The sequence below is a fragment of the Rhopilema esculentum genome, chromosome 9 (assembly GCF_057945365.1).
Source record: "Rhopilema esculentum isolate cy_ngs chromosome 9, ASM5794536v1, whole genome shotgun sequence".
Taxonomy (NCBI): domain Eukaryota; kingdom Metazoa; phylum Cnidaria; class Scyphozoa; order Rhizostomeae; family Rhizostomatidae; genus Rhopilema; species Rhopilema esculentum.
The window spans coordinates 11001969-11022199 of record NC_142823.1 but is presented as its reverse complement, the minus strand read 5'-3'; the positions used below and the strand labels follow the sequence as shown (position 1 = coordinate 11022199).

The 20231-nt window shown below is 36.2% G+C and overlaps 2 long non-coding RNA genes and 1 pseudogene across 2 annotated transcripts; 1 reads left to right on the top strand and 2 right to left on the bottom strand.

The window, feature by feature from the left end:
* The first annotated feature begins 8392 nt into the window (after window positions 1-8392).
* On the top strand, window positions 8393-12572 carry LOC148959640 (uncharacterized; annotated as a pseudogene).
* A 3421-nt stretch (window positions 12573-15993) lies between these two features.
* On the bottom strand, window positions 15994-16464 carry LOC148959639 (uncharacterized). Its single transcript, XR_016144083.1, has 2 exons — window positions 16323-16464; window positions 15994-16128 (listed from the first exon to the last, which is right to left on the bottom strand). It is a non-coding gene; the product is annotated as an uncharacterized LOC148959639 (long non-coding RNA).
* Window positions 16465-18795: 2331 nt separating this feature from the next.
* LOC148959638 (uncharacterized) lies at window positions 18796-19902 on the bottom strand. Its single transcript, XR_016144078.1, has 2 exons — window positions 19778-19902; window positions 18796-18934 (listed from the first exon to the last, which is right to left on the bottom strand). It is a non-coding gene; the product is annotated as an uncharacterized LOC148959638 (long non-coding RNA).
* Between the last annotated feature and the right edge of the window lie 329 nt (window positions 19903-20231).

Below are 20231 nucleotides of genomic sequence, written 5' to 3'. Positions count from 1 at the left end.
GGTGTATTCATATTCATATCAGAATATTTTTTACCCACCAAAATGGGGGATCTCGAAAATTACATTTCCGATTTGAAAAATTTCTGCTATGAATATAAAGACAGTGGTGTATTCATATTCATATTAGAATATTTTTTACCCACCAAAATGGGGGATCTCGGAAACTACATGTCCGATTTGAAAAATATCTGCTATGAATATAAAGACAGTGGTGTATTCATATTCATATCAGAATATTTTTTACCCACCAAAATGGGGGATCTCGAAAACTACATTTCCGATTTGAAAAATTTCTGCTATGAATATAAAGATAGTAGTGTTTTTATATTCATCTTAGAATATTTTTTACCCACCAAAATGGGGGATCTCGGAAACTACATGTCCGATTTGAAAAATTTCTGCTATGAGTATAAAGACAGTAGTGTATTCATATTCATATTAGAATATTTTTTACCCACCAAAATGGGGGATCTCGGAAACTACATGTCCGATTTGAAAAATTTCTGCTATGAATATAAAGACAGTGGTGTCTTCATATTTATTTTAGAATACTTTTACCCACCAAAATGGGGGATCTCGGAAAATACATGTCCGATTTGAAAAATTTCTGCTATGAATATAAAGACAGTAGTGTCTTCATATTCATATTAGAATATTTGTTTTCCGCCAAAATAGGGGATCTCGGAAACTACATGTCTGATTTGAAAAATTTCTGCTATGAATATAAAGACAGTAGTGTCTTCATATTCATATTAGAATATTTTTTACCCATGAAAATGGGGGATCTCGGAAACTAAATGTCCGATTTGAAAAATTTCTGCTATGAATATAAAGACAGTAGTGTATTCATATTCATATTAGAATATTTTTTACCCACCAAAATGGGGGATCTCGGAAACTACATGTCCGATTTGAAAAATTTCTGCTATGAATATAAAGACAGTGGTGTCTTCATATATATTTTAGAATACTTTTACCCACCGAAATGGGGGATCTCGGAAAATACATGTCCGATTCGAAAAATTTCTGCTATGAATATAAAGACAGTAATGTCTTCATACTCATATTAGAATATTTTTTACCCATGAAAATGGGGGATCTCGGAAACTAAATGTCCGATTTGAAAAATTTCTGCTATGAATATAAAGACAGTAGTGTCTTCATATTCATATTAGAATATTTTTTACCCACCAAAATGGGGGATCTCGGAAACTACATGTCCGATCTGAAAAATTTCTGCTATGAGTATAAAGACAGTAGTGTATTCATATTCATATTAGAATATTTTTTACCCACCAAAATGGGGGATCTCGGAAACTACATGTCCGATTTGAAAAATTTCTGCTATGAATATAAAGACAGTGGTGTCTTCATATTTATTTTAGAATACTTTTACCCACCGAAATGGGGGATCTCGGAAAATACATGTCCGATTTGAAAAATTTCTGCTATGAATATAAAGACAGTGGTGTCTTCATATTCATTTTAGAATATTTTTACCCACCAAAATGGGAGATCTCGGAAACTACATGTCCGATTTGAAAATTTTCTGCTATGAATATAAAGACAGTAGTGTCTTCATATTCATATTAGAATATTTTTACCCACCAAAATGGGGGATCTCGGAAACTACATGTCCGATTTGAAAATTTTCTGCTATGAATATAAAGACAGTAGGAAATTGGTCTGTAATTGTCACAGTCACTCTTATCTCCACTCTTGAATAAAGCTACAACTTTTGCCGATTTCCAATTTTTGGGAAATTTGCCTTCAAGAAATGATTTGTTTATTAGGGCTTGTAGGGATGATGCAATGATGTCAGCGGAGTCTTTCAATAACCTTGTGCTTATTTTGTCTAAGCCAATTGCTCTGTTTGTTTTTAAGTTATGCAGTTGGATTTTGACGAAATTGCTTGTTACGAGATCCAGTTGGAAACTCTTGACAGTTTTCTTTTGCAAAATTCCTCTTCCAACTTTATTTCCTTTCCCAAAGGCCTTTGCCATTTTTTGACCTATAGTTGTAAAATGTTTGTTAAATACTTCAGCAACTTGAACTGGTTTAGAAAGGACTTTCTTTCCGGATTTGATAACAGAAACAGAATGGTTGGCTGACTGAGGAAAGGCATCTTTTAGGGATTTCCACATACGCGAACTGTCGTTTTTGTTCTCATCAATCATTTTGCAAAAGTGCTCTGATTTCAGCCTCTTCTCCAAACGATTTATGTGATTGCGCAAGCTTCTGTACATTTGCCAATGATACAGGGACCTAGTTTTTCGTCCCTTCGATTGATGGTAGTTTTTTTCATGTCTCAGTTGCAGGACTTCATTTGTAACCCAAGGTGTTCTAAAACCTTTTACTCTTTGTTTCTTGATAGGCCCATGCTTATCCGCAACTCTGTTGAAAAGCGATTCCCAATGCGTGGCAGCCTCATCAATACAACCAATTGAATATATTTCATTCCAAGGCATTTCTTTCAAATCGTTTCTTTCAAACTGTTCTTTGTTAAACTTTTTGTAAGATCTATATTCAATTATGCGAAAAGGTGTCTTGGGAACACCACCTTTCAGAACGCAAACAACGATGCTGTGGTCACTCAAGTGGGTATCATTCACTTCCAATTGAACAACTCTGTGTTTATTGTTAACGCAAATGAAGTCTATTAATGTTTCTGAATATTCAGTCACCCTTGTCGCCTTTTCAATTATTTGATGCAAGTCATGAGACAATAAAAATGATTTGAAAGATCGCTGCAACTTGGAGCCCTTTTTACTGGAAAAATCAATATTGAAGTCTCCTATAATAACAAACTTCTTTTTGGCTGTATCGAGATTTGTAAATGAGTTGCTCAATGCTTCAATAAACTTGTAAGGGTCAAAGTTCAGGGATCTGTAAAAAGTTCCGATGATCATTTGTTTGCATCGCGATCTCTCGATTTTTATCAATTTTCCCTCAATATCAGCAACTAGTACGTTTTGTAGAGGTACAACTTTTAGGCAACTTTTCATGTAAGTAATGACTCCACCGCCTTCGGATTTACCCTTCGTCCCTCTGTCCTCAAGGAAGATCGAATAACACTCAATTTCAAGCTCGTCATCATCAATATCTGATGTTAGCCAAGTTTCAGTTAAACCAAGTACATTGAGAGAGGTATGCTGCAGTAATTCCTTCACGGAGTCCAGCTTACTGTATAGTCTGTTTATATTCAGATGGGCTATTTTCAGGCCGTGTCTTAATTTTGGGAACATATATTTGGGCCCTCCTGCCTCATTTCGTGTATCATTTATCGTTTTTCCAATGTTTTGATCTGTGAACATATTTGGAAACAGGCAACGGATGCAGTCCCATCGAGCACTAGGTTTATCTAATTCTTCATACTCCACGTTTGACATGCCGATACACTTCGTATCGTACCATCAATTGCAGCAGTCACACAATATTGCCTTCGTTCTGCATCCTTTAGAACAAATTGAGCAAGGATCTTTTTCTCTTCTTGTTGGTCCTGGGTTCAACTGTATGTCTCCCAATAGTAAGATCAAGTACCAAGCACAAATATTTAAGTTGGTGAGGCGAAGCACATTTCTCAACTTGTCGCTGCGGGAAAGGTCCTTCCTTAGGCCACTTTTTGACACGCCAGCATTCCTTCGCAAATCGTTTCTTCCAGGGTAAGATTTGGCATCCAGTTTCAAACTTAGACACGCAAAACAGGCTTTAAATTTTGCAGTGGAGTTTACTTTATACCACTGGGTACTTTTCAATATCAAGGTCAAATACACTAAAAATATCACAGAGCAAAGAATTTGACGTCTGACCTCCATTATGCTTCCCATTTCGTGATGCCTTACATCATCATCATCACATTAACATCAAATTCTTTGCCTAGGAGAAGTACTCGAAAATGTTCTATCCCCCTGACTAAAGCAAGGCCTTCTATATCAGTCTGTGAATATCTCCTCTCTACTGGAGTGAGGGCTCTACTTGCAAACGAGACAATTTTATACTGTGTCCCATCCTTCTTTCTTTGAGCTAAAATAGCACCAACAGTACGATTAACACACTGTGTTTCTCTGTGTCAAAGTAGCCAATTACAGGTGCTTGTGTAATTTTATTTTCAACAGATTAAATGCTCTTTGTTCTACTAAGGTCCATTTGAAAGTATTATTTTTCTTTCTCAACTCTCGAAGCGGTTGTGTTAACGAGGCATAATTTGGAATGTAATCGCTACAAGTGTTTGCCATTCCAAGAAAACGGTGCAGTGTTTAACAGATGTTTGACTTTCTCTGGGTCAGGTCTGGTACCTTTTTCTGTAAAAATGAGACCATAAAATTTTATTTCTTTTTGAAGAAACTTGCATTTTTCTCCTTTTGCTTTGATATTTAGATCTGAGAGGCGTTTCAGACAATGCTCTGTCATGCTCTTTTCGATCTTTTCCGAATATGATAATATCGTCAGCCATATTCTTTACACCTTGAATGTCACTCAAATTTCGTTAAAGAATATTTTGAAACACTTCCGCTGCACTGGATGTACCGTAGTTACAGTACCGTACCGTAGTAATTTATTTTTCAAGGAAATTATGTTTTTGCTGTGGCTTTTCATCATCGATCTTTAAGATGGTGTAATTAGAAAATGATATAGCTATTAAAAACGTTAGTAAAACTAGCCCTTTTTGGGAGCACCAAATTTATTTTTTCCTTAGCAACGGTTTCCATGCAAAAGAAACACACCAAGTTGCCCCAAAGACCCCCAAATTTGATATCCAGTGGCCATATTTTCGTGACAATCTATGTGAAATACTTTGTTGGCTAGGAACTTGGCGTGTTTGAGGCAATCTTCGGTTTAGCTTTTGCTTCAACTATAAATTCAACTGTTCACAGAGAAGAAACCAAATCATTCGTGTAACAAAATAACCAAATTAACGATGCCAAAGCAAGCAGCAACACATCGGAAGAAAAGAAAGAGGATGTTTTATGGCATTCAAAAACAGGAGCTGCCTAGAACTGAAAGTAGGCCGGAAAACAATCAAGTTCGTTGGGACAAGGCCTATCAACTGCCATATCTCCTGGTAAGCCAAACAGATCCTCTGAAAAGATATCATCAAACTGTCCAGTTTTGGAAAAGATAGATAGCCAGATTATGACAAGAAAAAGGGCACTTGATTTGGGACAAGAAACACCAACTGGGGAAGTGCTTGCTTATGGTTAAAAGATAATTGACACTGATTGTCTTCGGCAATTTATCAACAACACTGTTATTTGTGCAAAGTGTAGAAGTTCTGAGGGTAAATTAGAGATTTATCAAGATAACGGCAAAAGGAATGGTTTACATGAGTGTCTCCTATTAAGATGTGAATTTTGCAAGAATGAGACTAAGTTTCATACAAGCAAGAAAATTGAAAATAAGAAAGGGAATTGTGAAGTGAATGTACGGCTTACACAAGGTGGTATCTTGACAGGAAATGGCCAGCAGAGTTTGAATAAATTATGTACTGCTTTGAATTTACCCCCAACCAGTTGCCACTAAGTCATATCAAGCCATAATGAAAAAAATTGAGCTATCAGCTAACGAAGAATGTGAAATTGCATTGAAAAAGTCTGCAGAAAGATTGAAAAAAAAACTAATCCAAGAGGATTCATCCTGCAGAGACATGAATGCCACTACAGATATATTTTCTGTGGCAATCTCAATTGATGGAACTTGGCAAAAGCGTGGATACTCATCCCTTCTTGGTGTTGTTTTTGTTATATCAATAGAAACTGGCGAGGTGCTGGATTTTGAAGTGCGCAGTAAGGTGTGTTTTGAATGTAGGTCACGTAGCTTGTTGGACAAAAATTCACAAAGATATAAGACATGGTTTCAAAGCCATAGTGACTCATGCTCTGTCAACCACCACCAGTCATCAGAAGCAATGGAAAAAGAAGCTGCCACTTTGATGTTCATGAGGTCTATTGAAAAACATAACCTGAAGTACACAACCTATGTAGGGGATGGTGACTTATCATCCTATGGAGTTGTGTCAGAAGCACTATCAAAAGAATATGGTTCATCGTATTTGGTTTGTAAAAAGGATTGTGTTGGCCATATCCAGAAGCGGATGGGAACAAATCTTCGAGGCCTCAAACTTAGAGCTAAAGGAAAGACGCTTGCTGATGGTGGAACCATTGGTGGAAGAAAAAGATTAACAGACTCTGTAATTGACTCATTTCAGAATTACTTTGGCTATGCCATACGAAATAATTCAAACAATTTGACAGCCATGTATAATGCAGTTTGGGCTATATATTTTCACTGCATTGCTGGTGAGAATGAAATTCTTTCAGAACAACATAGGCTTTGTCCTGATGGAGAAAATTCTTGGTGCCGGTATAAACAAGATCTTGCTGGTAAGACAAATACTTACTCTGCTGAGAAATGCCTGCCTCCAGTTTTTAGAGAAGAACTTAAAATGTTGTTTGAAAGACTTAGTGACAAGAATCTTCTGCAGAGATGTCTTAAGGGTACACTCAGAACCAGAATGAATCCATCAACAACACCCTTTGGGCGAAATGTCCAAAACGTGTTTTTGTTGGATATCATAAGCTTCAAACAGCCACCGCAATCACAGTGCTCATTTGGAATAGAGGTGCAGCAAGTATGGGTTCTGTGTTAGAGAGACTAGGAGTTGAGGACCTTGGCATTAATACAATGACAGGATACAGATTGGAAAATTCATCTAGAATTAATAATGCACAAAAAAAATGCCAAAGCAAATATAGAAGAAGAAGAAGACAGCTCCGCCATGAAAGGAAGACAAAAAATGTTGTTGGAAAACACTATTTGTCAGGAGCTTTTGGGACATCAAAGAAACCTGAAGCTACTCCTATTTCTAGAAGAGAGAACAACTGTGGTGATGAGAGCAAGGAACTGGAGGTAGTATTTGTAAATGAAAACGACATAGAAGTACATTGTGCGAAGAAACCATTTTTGGCCGTTTAATACTGGCAGTTTAAAATTTTACTTTTTGTGTAGTTAAGCAATGTTATTTGATCCAAAGAGCTGAAAAAGGTAATCCTATTGGTTTCTATTTCTTGGAAATTTGTTTCTTTTATCTATTATAAGCAGGATTGCCATGTAAATTGGTCTAACAGCTTTGAGAAATAACGTTCAATGCAAGTAGTCCATGCTTATATACTTCAAAAACTTTGATTGGCCGATTTGAAAAACAGACTATTTTATCTTATAGAAAAGATATCTAAAGAACTGTTGGACATATTTCATTGAAATTTGCAGTGAAGGCTCATCTTGTTAAGAAGATCAAAATAAATTGATGATTTTTTGAAATTTCAAATTTACAATGAGCAATTATACAATAAAGGTTTTTAGAGTTTCCATGGCAACAGTTGCCATGGCAAAAATTCTGTCAATTCATTTTATAGCTCTTCCATGTCCTGTCACCTTTGGACATGTTTGGCTTTAAAATACCTTGATACATAATCATAATCTTATCTACAAGTTTATATTTGATGTTTGGGGTATCCCAAAGATTTAGCGAATTTTGACAATTATATTGAAAATTGTATTTTTCCATTATATATGACAGAATTTCATAGAGAATTTAACTGTGACATTGGTTTTGCAATATGGTAAAGAGAAGATAATAAAAAACCCTATTTTCCATGCCCACCCATTTGTTTTAATCTCTTAGCAACAAATTTTGCCCTTAGTTACCAGAATTTTGCCCCAAAACCCCACGTTTTTCTGACTTGGAAAGAACATGATTCCCACCTTAATATTAAAACCACCTTAGGAATGTTTCAAAACGAGAACAGGCACTGTCCAAAGTCCAAAGTGTGTCTTCTTGTCTCCAATCGTTGACTGTGTTTGAAAGTTGCAAATATTTATCGTTGATTTGGGATTACGTTGCGTCTGGAAGTCACACACATTCATCGTTTTTGAGTTTTTTTGTACAAGAATTACCAGCTTCGAATAATGGGTGATGGAAATAAAAGCAGGAGTCGAGGTAGAAAGAGAAAAAGGAGAGTCAGAGCAAATCAATTTTTAGGCCATAAATCTCCCAACAAAGAATCTGGGATGCCTGCTGAATCCTTTACCCAGGATAATGTTGATACTTCGACATCTCACAAAAAGAATATACTCTGGGTCAATGTTAGAGAGGCCAAGCACTACCAATGAACCAGTCAAAGAAGGGTTCATTTTGATAGACTTATCAATTTTGTGCCAGTTTTTTGAGTTAAACGTCCCTTGCCTAGAATGCAAACAACACGCATTATCATGTAGACTTGCCGTTGAAAAAAAGTCTGGATTCTCTCACATTTTGCAGTTGAACTGTGGAGCATGTGAATTTCAAAGCACCCTTGAAACATCGAAAAAGATTGAAGGGACAGGGTCTGGAAGGGCATCAAATGAAGTCAACCTTCGAATGGTTTCATTTGCAAGATCTATTGGAAGAGGATATATTGTTCTGGAAAACTTTTCTGCCTGCTTGAATTCTCCTCAGCCTATGACAAAAAAAATTACAAGAAAGCCTTTTCCAAAGTATTAGCTGCAAACAAAGAAGTAGCTAAAGAAAGTATGAAAGCAGCAGCAATAGAAATAAAAGCAAACGGGGTTTCAAAGTGTGCTGTTTCCCTAGATGGCAGCTGGCAAAGGCGCGGTCACTCAAGCCATCATGGTTTTGTAAGCTGCATAAGTGTAGAGACTGGAAAATGTATAGACATTGAAGTCCTGTCAAATTTTTGTGAAGGATGTGCTTATTGAGAAGGTAAACCCAAAGACACAAGGAAATACATTGAATGGCAGGAAAAGCACAAATGTAAAAAAGATCATGATGGCAGTGCAGGGGCTATGGAGCCGATTGGGGCTGCACGTATTTTTCTGAGATCAGAAGCAAATCATGGGCTTCAATATCACAAATATCTTGGTGATGAAGATTCTGCATCATTCAAGAAAGTCAGCCAGTTGAAGCCATATGGTGAAGAATGTGGTATTGAAAAGATAGAGTGTGTGGGACATGTCCAAAAGAGATGCGGAGGACGATTGAGGCGTCTCAAGAAAGAATATAAAGGGGTAAAGTTATCTGATGGGAAAGGAATTACTGGTGTTGGTAGATTAACAGATAAAACCATTGACACCTTGCAGAATTATTTGGGGTTCGCCATCAGACAGAATGTTGGTAATTTGGAGGCAATGCAAAAGTCTGTTTCTGCAATTTTGCCACATGTTGCATCGACTGCCCGTAACAAAATGCACTATAATTGTCCAGATGGTCCAGATTCTTAGTGTGGGTACAAAAGAGACCCTGATTCTTATAAGCATAAAACAGGTCTCCCAATGCCAATTTATGATCTAATCAAGCCAATTTTTGATGACCTAGCATCTCCAAACTTGTTGAAGAAGTGTCTTCATGGCAAAACTCAAAACAACAACGAGTGTCTCAACAAGTTGGTTTGGGATAGGTGCTCAAAAGAGTATTTTGTTGAGAAGGATGTCATCCAAGATGCTTCTTACAGTGCTGTAACACATTTTAATGATGGGAAAAAATCTGTTTTGAGAATGTTTCTAAAAATGAATATAACTCCTGGAAAATTCACAGAACAGATGTGCAGGACACTTGATTCAAGTTGATTGGTGAAAGCTGGGGAAAAGACAATTGCCAAGTTGAAATCAAGGAGAACAATGTTAAGAGCAAAAAGAAAAGGGTTTGCAGACAAGAAAATGATAGAGGGAGGAAACTTGTATGAACCTGGTGGACATTAAACTCTAATTTAACATCACATGCATCATAAACTTTTGTTTTAACTTTGAACACATTTTTCTCACGTTTATGAATTTCTGAAAATGGTCGTGTTTTGCTGCAGAATATTTTGTAAACCACTTGAGATATTTTGATGAAATTTTGCAACTGGATAGTAACTGTATGGTACTTACAGAATTAGAATCTTAGTTTCAAAATTCCTGTTTTTGAACATTTCTGTTTAATGGATAACACAGCGATAACTAAAAGTTAAGTAAAATGATTTTAAAAATGTTCCTGTATGCAAAAATAAAAAAGTTTTCCTCTGAGCACTTAGCATTTATGATTGTGAGTAAAAATGCAAAGTTTGAACATGATCAGTCTTGCCATTCCAGAAATATGTTGTCATGATTATTTGCAATTTTTTGGCAATCGGCAGCCATTTTGAAAAGCTAATTAGCATAATTAATTTGAAATTTTTTAAAAGTTGCACTAAAAGTATTGATTAATCATGGGAATCAAGATTGAACCTCCCCTGTATAAGTTTCTATGTTTTTTTTTCTTCTGGGACCCCCCTACCTTAGTCTTTTATACTGGTAAAGTCCTTCGTGCGCAGAGAATGTCTTGTTTGCTTCGCGCATATCTACACATATACGTATTCCCCCGTCTTTTTTAGGAATGCAAACAATAGGTGATACCCAGGGCAAGGGCTGATCGACAACCTTCTCTATAATGCCGTGTTCAGTAATTTTTTTTAGCTCTCTTGTGACCGCTCTTCTCATATGGTAAGGTATACGCCTTTGCGGTTGCATTATCGGACTCACATCATCTTTATTGTGTAATTTTTTTTTTGTCCTTTCAATTTTCCCTCTCCTTCGAAAACATTTTGATATTTATTGAAGAGTCCTTGAATATTAGTGTCTGTGTTGGCAAGGACGTTTGTTTTCTCCTTTGTGATCAGTTGTCACTCCACTCACTCCATTTGTTTGTGATTTATTGACTTTGTGGACTGAGTGGATTAGCATCAGTTCGTGGGCGGTTTTTTCACTTAGAAAATTTCCCCCGGACCCTTCAATGACATAAAATTGCGAAACTGTGTAGCATGATATTGACTCAATCAAAGCACTAAAACAGCCTTTTAATGGAATTGGTGTTGAAGATCCATATGCGAATATTTTTGTCTTAACTGGTTCTACCTTTATTTGATGTTGTGAACTTCCGTAGGTCTTGGAATCAATAATATTAACAGTTGCCCCCGTGTCCACTTGGAATGTCAAATTGAACGAGTCATTCAATTTCAGTTGAGTTTTTGTGGAAAGTTTATTTTCTCCTTCCACTGCAAAGGCATATTCATCATCAGAAGAGGCTGATAATTCATCCTTATCCATTTTAATTGCATGGGCTTTTCGCTGTTTGCGTGTTCCCTCCACGAAATTTGACTCTTTCTTTATTTGTGTTGACTTTCCATTACACATGATTTGCATCTTAATTTCAAAGTCATCATCGTTAAATTTGCAATGTGTTGCAAGTGTGCGAAGTCTCGTGTGGAATTCATCGATAATCTCCTCTGTGTTCTGTGTTGACAGACGAAAATTGTAAATTTTGAAAATTTGATTTAGGATTTATGTTATTTGTTGCCATCCTACATTCCTTTTTCTCCTTTTAACTTGTGGCCATTGTAGACTTCGTAAGCAAGAGATAAAACACGTCGGTTCGGGAAATCACTTCATATATAAGAATGCAATAAGATCATATGCGCAGACATATGACGTCATACATTAATGGTAATATAAATAATAATAACTACTACAATGTGTATTCACAATTCAGAAATCTTGTTTATTGTAAACCACAATAGTTTGAAATTTCAGAAACCTTATCTATAAAACTTTCCCTCTCTGAGCTAAGATGTTGCCTGGTGAATTAGTGAGGAAACCCAAACACCAAGGCAAGGAGCACCCATTGTTTGTGGTTTCCTTTTTTTGCAGAAGTGCAGTTGACAGCTTGTTAGTTTTGGATTAAATCTTTGTTTTCAAAACACAAGTGTAGAGAAATTTTTGGACATCCAATTTTTATCTTTTGGAAAAGTACCTTTGGGATAAGCTGCTGCAGTTTCTACAGAAAAGGAAACACATGTTCCCATAGGCAACATGGAGGAACATGCAAAAGCATAACTCACTGGAGAAAAGAATCGATATATACTGGATTAGAGGAAGCTGAAAGGAGAGGAAAAGAGATAGAGGATCGCAAGTGAAGAAGGGATGACTTGCTACATCAATGCTGAATCACGAAACAATGGAATTCCAGTCTAAACGCTTTTTTTATTAGCCAACTGCTAATGTGACATATGCCCTTTAACGTTCTGTCCTTCATACGCCACTGCAAATACACTGTACTACTGAAGCCTGCCCCCTTGCCCCTTGGTCGTTGCAGTGTCCTTGTTTCACGCAAGGAATATGTTTGATATGGTAAAATAAGCGTCGTTCCTGCTTTGCTGTCCTTTCTTTTTTGGCAATAAGATCATTGTAGAATATATATCATTAACTGATACAGGTCAAATGATTGTCCAAAATTATTGACAGGTTTACCGACTTTGCCCTATTTTGTTGAAAAGTTTAACCCTATCCAGACTAGGGGTGGGCACCAAGTGCCCCCCCCTAGTTGGTTTTTCTTTCATAACTTCAGGAGTTTGAAAGCAATACTCCTCAGACCTCCTGACTTTTAGTTTTAACCTATCTGACACATGTTTATATAAAAAGATAATTTTTTATTATTAATCAGGTTGTTGTGTAGGGGCGTTTTCAAAATTAGTCAAGTAAAAAATAGTTCAATCTGCCACGGATTCGCAACAAAAGTAGATATATTGATGAAAATTAGTATTAAAATTAGATTCTGACCAGAAAATTCAAATTCAACATTCTTCTGCTGCGCATGCGCACACATTTGTTGACAGATATATAGGTATTACATTTAAAAAAACTGCAAGTTTAGAAAAATTTGTCTGCTAAGGCATTAAAAATGAACTCAAACATGACATTTGGTTTTATCGATCATTTAGTTATATAGAAAAAACTATAGCCAAATACAAAATATGTTGAGTTCTTTTGTTAGGAACGTTAATAATTTTGAGAAGTAACATTAAAATTGTGTCAATCTTCTTGTTTCTATTAGAAAATGCATCAAATTTGCTTATTTTAATATCTTAGCCCGATGCTTTGGAATTAATGAATATTTTAAGATTTTCTAAAATTTTCTAAATTTTTGCTTCACCCGGCCACCATTATGATGACGTCATCGTGAAACCACGTGACTTAAAAATTGAACAATAATACTAAAATGTGGAGAAAAGATAAGAGTACCATCCAAACAAAGTTCATTGTCCTAGCTAGAGGAACAAAGAAATTACGGAGAGGGGGCACTTTGTGCCCTCCCCCCCTAGTCTCCCGAAAGTTTCAAAAAGCCTAGTCTGGATAGGGTTAAGGCAATGAACAAGTGATAAAAAAGTTAATATAGAGATTCTTGGCTGAGATATTCAAAAGTATTAAATTTATCTGTTGATGAAGTAAAAAGATTGACATAAAACGAATTGAAGGTGGCTAGGCATGTAGCAGTAACCTCAAGAGTCTTTTTAAAGCAGATTACTGGTACTGGCACATGTTCCAACCCTCCTGATATGACCGGGAGACCCCCGATTTCAGAGGTCATCTTCCGACCTCCCGACAATTAAAAAATCCTCCTGATTTTTGAAAAAAACTTGTAATAAAAATAAAAAGCTGGTATAAAATAAAGATGAATCAAGATCACTGTCAACAGTGCAACCTTTTCATAACGGACGAAACGATTCGATGTATTCACAACATTACAATAGTTACGACATCGGATAAAGCCAGACGCAAAACTGTGGAATTTTATTGCTCAATGCTGTTCGTAACAAATTCTTTTGATTGTCAAAAATTTCCTAAGGTCAAGTGTACAAGTGGCGTTTCTAAGCCCAGAACTTTTTTGACCTCTTTATTTGCCCCCCCCCCCCCCCCCCCCCTCACTTTCTAAGAAAGTTCTTCGATATTACTGACCTATTGATTACGAAGAACTGTTTTTCTATTAACATATTACAGACAGAGAAATTAAAGAATCATGAGCCATTTTGAGGCCTCAGAAATGACAAAATGTCAGGAGCTTTCAGGGGCTTCGCCCCCTGGACTCCTACAAGGGCGTTGCCCTGGAACCGCTGGGGGGCTCAGAGCGCTCCCCAGACCCCCAGCTCTATTTTTCCGCTTTTCCCGATTTTCCTTCTCTACAGGTTGGAAGGTATGTACTGGTACTGGAACGGACATAACTTAAAACTTGATGAAACCTGCACGGGATTGGATCTGTGTAAATAATTTTTATTGATATATCCGGGAGATCAATACATCCAAAGAACGGAGGCATGAAAAGATAAAACAAAATGAAGATGCATATTTGTAAACAATCTAAACGTAAAATGTATATATACAATTAATTAGTGTCTTCTACTTCTAATAAAAAGTCCGAATCATCCATGTCTTTTGTCATATTTAATTCATAAAGAAAATCATTGAGATTTTTCGTTAGAGCCTCAAGCCGGCTACAGGCACTTTGCAGCTTCACTCTGCAAATTCGAATGGACCTCTCCTGTTTTCCCCATTTTTCAATTTCAGAAAGGGATGTTTTGCATCCGTCAAGGAAGGATGCCAGTTCCATATATTTATTTTCAATCTTATATTGAGCCATATCGTAAGCTATATGAACGGAGAAATTTTAGGTAAAAGAAAGTTCCAACTGTATGAAACCATCATATAACTATACTCTTTTTTATAAGAATCAGTAAATTTAAAAAATTTAGCCTGACTGTTGTTAATCTTTTTGGAAATCTGAGGCTGGATTGTTCTTAATTTGTTCTTAAATGAAATGGGTGTTCTTAATTTTTTCTAAACTTTTGACAAATTTTGAGGCTCCTGTTCTAATAAAATTGTTGTTATAAAAAAGCAAGGTAAGACGATTAGACTGCCTATATACTGCAATCAATGGCACTGTAATCAACATGCAAAAACTTTGGAAAATGGGGTATTTTAAATACAACTTGACTGGTGCACAGAACCGATGAAACAGGTACGGATGTGTCCCTGGCATGCATTTTAAATTTGAAAGATTACGGTGATACAGTTAAATTTGTTTAATAGCTCGTTTCAGAAACTTCACAAATACAACGAATTGAAAGGGAATCAATGAGTAGAAGTCCTTATCATTTTAGAATGATCACTAAATTATCACTAAATAGCATAAGGTGAAATTGAAAACTAAAATTAAAGAACTAACTACTGATAGGATTTTTGTCTGAATGGCGTTTCCAATGGCATAACCTGGAATTTCTCTAGGGGTTGCGAATCTAAATGGTTTTGTGTTAGAGGTGGCTTGCATTGCATTGAGATGAAAATAATCCATTCTTATAATTGCTTTGATGAACTTTACTTTTCCTCATCTACGCAGCCCTTTGGTTACGGCACTGATAAATACATAGGGGAATTGTAAAATAATTATGAAACTTATTTTAAATCAATAAAGTAAATGAGATCTTTAAATAAGTCATACGCAATATCAACGGAAAATCCAGATGTTTAATGCATTAAATTATTTTGTCGATACGAAAAATTTGTCTACATATATGATGAAATTAGGAAGTTGCAAATCAATGAATAAAATGTACTTACAAGTTTGAATGCGTCAAAATTGATATGCAATCAGAGATATGCGAAAGTGCAATGTGGGGTTGTTGTTCCCGGCTAAGTTTTTTGAGGCAAAATGATCATGTGATCATTGAAAGACACTTGCCCTTATTTGGATCATGTGATCATGTGATTATGGAAAGACACATGCCCTTTTTTGGAAGTCAATTCCGAAGAGAGGAGTTATTGGGGAACGGTGGTTAATTGTCAAACGTAATTAGTAATTAACTAATCAGCGAATTAACTAATTAAAAGATACTTTAAATTGAAAAAGGCGTTAAGAGAAGCGATTTACAAACTGAAAATAGGTTATGAAAACGAAAAGTTAAAAGTAACTGTCTCTCTTAATTTTTTAGGATAACTCTTTCTTGGTTTCCTGCAAAGATACAGGAATACCTCATCTCCAGCCCTGTGAAAAAAATAAAAAAATTTAAAGGTAAGCCTTCTTGAAATATCAATGATCTAACTTTTGTTAAATAAAGATAAAATAATGTAAAAAGGGAGTTTTTATAGCAAATGCTAAATGTACCTTAATTCTCTTATGAGACGCCGACGACGATCTAATATTTGGAATTTGATTTTCTTGCTTTGGGCAACCGCCCTAGCAGCTTCAATTTTCAATAGTCGAAGACTGCCATTATTGTAGGGGAGATTCTGTAAAAAAGAATTTGTGAAAAAATTGTTAAGTGCATTTCATTTGTGAACATGGTAAGTGTTACAACAATATAATTGCCTAGTGTTATAGAAATAAGTAGCAATGAATCGTATAAGTAAAAAGGAATCATTCTTTGCGAAGGGAATAGGTACTAATTGTTAATGAAAATTTTTGAGATGGGAAAAGTACTTACTTTTACCTCTCCTCTGAAATGTATGACGACTGTTTCTCTTGCGTTGTCCATTTTTAATACTGTGGACTTCTTGTTTCAGAGAAGAAAAGAGTGTTCCTTAAATAGGGTACAGGATAATAGGCACCCATATACAAAGGAGGGTTCAAAAGAATATAAAAAATTTTTCGTGGAGGAGTGATTTTTCTTGCTTTGAATTGATGGAAAAATACTTGTTGTAGTAGATTTGGCAGCATTTTCTTTGAAAAAGTAATGGACATGCCAAAATCATCTAGCCTTCAAATCAGATTGATCAGCCTTTGTATTTCTAGTAAATCCTTGTACTTGTTGGATATTGTACCCTTCATCTTAAGATTTCTCAACCTTAGTTACCTGTTTACTCTCTTTTCAAATTAAATCAAAATTAATCACCATGAACAATGCCCTCCTACACGCTTACAATTTTATATGGAATCTGAACACCAAATGTAATATCATACAGCAAGCACGCAATCACAATTTCAATGTGGCGACAGCCAAACATAATTTATCCAATTAATAGTCACGCCTTCTGTGAGTAGCATATACTATTGGCATTTAAACGAAAATCAACCCTTGAGGAAAAATAATTAACTAAGAGCAACAAACCTATAGAAGTATGAGCTATTTTCGTGCAGGAAGATAATGTTTTATTACCTTCATTGTAATTTAGTAAATTCTTCTAGAAAAGTAAACCCGAAATTGATTACTTATTACTATTGGTTTATTCCTTACTGATTACTCAGTTTTAGCAACATACTTGGCCAGGTACATTTCCCAGCCTGATGCTGTAACTTTCTGGATGTTCATGTGTGCTCCCCACAGGTAAAGTATTTCCTGATTGTAGGGAACAACCAAAATGTCTTCATGGCATTTGCGACGAGGTAGAAATCTGTTGCCAGCATTGTTCAACCTCTCCTCCTCCTGTACTGGGTATGGAAAACCATACTTACATTTCCTGAGGGGCTTGTCATGAGAACTGGTGAAGCACTTGTCCTTGCGACATCTGTGTACCTGTAGACGTCGAACAAAAGACTTTAGTGAATTTACAGTAGGGTTTAATTCGCTACCCCTTGGCATTTCAGCACAAACTGCGTGGTCAGGGATTGTTCTCTCCTTACACCAAACAACCATATGGTTGTGAATGGCTCCCCTGGCCTGGAACTCCTTACGATCCCACTAGTCAATGATTTCTCCTAGTGGGCCATTAGGGTTGTTGATAACCTTCTCTTTGAACAACTTCAGCCTATTGTTGTATGCAGTTACAGTTTCGATTGAATACTCCCTGCTACATTTTTGGCCTGCTCTGCCAAAAAAATTTGGTAAAAAATTTCACTCGCACTCCTGTGACTATTGCTAGGAAGGGGAGAGCCTCTACCCCTTCTCTATCTCAGGCGACCCCCTGACTAGCGATAGTCACAGGAGTGCACGTGAAATTTTTTACCAAAATTTTTTGGCAGAGCAGGCTGCTTTTTATCACGTGAACCCCAATGGGACGTGACCATTCAATTTGAGATAGAGGCTAGACATTTTTGTCTTGTCTTTACCAAGGCTAATTTTACTATCATTTATTGAGGGGTTCTAAGAGAATTCTCGTCTTTTCCGAGGCTAATCTATATACCCTACCCTAGGGCCACTGGCAAGCCCGCATAGCAGCCTACTTAGGGGAGCTAGTCTTCTGTTAATTGAAAGTTGCTGCAAAACATTTGCAAGCCCAGGTCTATTCGTGTACCTCGTTTAAATATTTTAATGGTTTACCACCTAAGTTTCTTGTTTATTCTAATTTCAGTGTTTGAATTTTCCATATAATTATTTCATTTATTCCTCAACGACTCGTGGGCTCTTAGACACATTTTCATGGGATTACTCCCAGGAGTTCTTCTATTTATTTAGAATCAAAATTTAAACTTTTCTAGCAATATAGTTTTGGTCCTCGTTGACAAATGGGTTTTACTCAAATATTTTCTAAGCCAAATATTTCCTTAGAACTCTCAATGTTAATCCAACGTGAACTATAGAACTTCTTTCAGTTCTCGTTGACTCGTGGTTCTGGTTTAAACATAATTGCGGACTTCCTCAAAACTCCTCTGTTTATTCTGAATCAAATGTTAAAACTTTCTAACAACAAAATTTTGTTAGCTGTAGCATGTCGTGGTGCTTGTTCAGACATCAGCCGAAAACGTTTTAGACAACAAAACTCTTACAAGTATGACAAATCCTAAAAAGGTGACATTTCGAGCTTTAAACTCAAAGAATTAAAATTATCACACAGTTCTTTTGATTGGAGGCCCAGGTAACATATCTTTGTCACAATTAGCTTTTGACACACTGGAACAACAAAGACCTAAGAAATTGAAAGATAGAAAACAGCCAAAGTTTCGTGCATCAGAAAGGATTCTTACTCCAACAACAAATTAACAAAATTCAAATTTATTGACAACAGCTAATCTTCATAGATTTAGTCATTTTCTCCACAGTCAATGGTTTTTTCTTGCTTATTTGTTCGATTTAACGCCAGCATAAATGCCATTAAATTTCGTTTCGAAGGTCTGAGAAACATTTCTGCGTCATACTTATTGCTTGAAACGATCTTTGATCTAGATGAAGAACAAAAAGAATAATGAAGATGTTATTGAATGGTTAATGAAAGCACGTTTTAAGGAAATTGATAGTAATAATGCTTTGTAAAAATTTATGAAAAAACGACCGGTTTTTAGTGTAATTTCTTCGAAATAAGTGGAAAATCAATTGAAATTGTATTGTTAGTGGGCAATACAGCCAATCCATATTATTTTAAGCACAAAACTACGCAAGAGGTAAAAAATTTAGAGAAACACGTTCTTCGTGGGTCTTGCGACCCCTTTTAGCAACCGGTTTTTAGTGTAATTTCACCCAAATAAGCATAAAGTCATTTAAAATGCTTTCTAGAATGATCCATTTACAATTCCGAAAATGCTCTCAAAGCTAGAAATAATTTCCACTCAAGAGGCAGGGAAATCCCATTTGTCTCAGTGGGAAAATCGCACAAAAAGTGAAATTTTAATCGAAAAATACTCACTTGTAGTTCCAAAAAGTCAGCGAATCCTATCGCTCATTTACGAAAAAAAGGTGGTTAGAGAAAGTTGCTGCAAAGGATTCTTGTTAGGCATAAAAAGTTGGAAGCTCAAATTACTTAATTTGCATTACAACATGTTTCCTATGAAAATCAAATTTTCTTGCTTCAAGAATAAACAGCAGGAAAAATTTACCAAAATTCTTAATACTTTGATTGCAATAAAGCCAATCCAGTTTCCTTTTAGCACAAAACCATGAGAAGAGGTAACATTTTTTCGTGCGCGGCAGGGGTGTAGCGGCCGGTTTTTAGTGTAATTTTATCGAGATGAGCACAAAATCATTTGAAATAAGTAATATCAAAAACACGTAAGAAGAACAATGCTTACTTGTATTCGCATGCCATCGATTCTGATGCCAGTGAAGAACGGGAACAGCCAGCAGCCATCGGAGAACCAAAAAACGGGCAGCAGCGCATGTAACGTACGTAGCTACTAAAACGAAAAAGAAGATCGTCAAAAGCATGAATTACATGGCTCTTGCAAACGAAATAAGAAACGGGGCTCAATCTCCGATCAATAAAAAATCAGTTGATAAAAAAAGCCAAGGAGACTCACTACTGTAGTTGTAGCTGAAGCTGTAGCACAGAATACGACCGTCGAGGACCGCTTCGAGTTCGAAAAGGAATGCCAAGCAGCAGTGACTGTAGATTTATTATTAGCTATCCTCTCCTCTAACTAAAAATCCAATGAATCCTTTGTGAAAAGCGAAACGAATTTTAAAAGTCTGCGTTCAAATTGAAGGATTGCTGGAGGAAGAAGTTTTGAAACCTTTTGTAGAGAG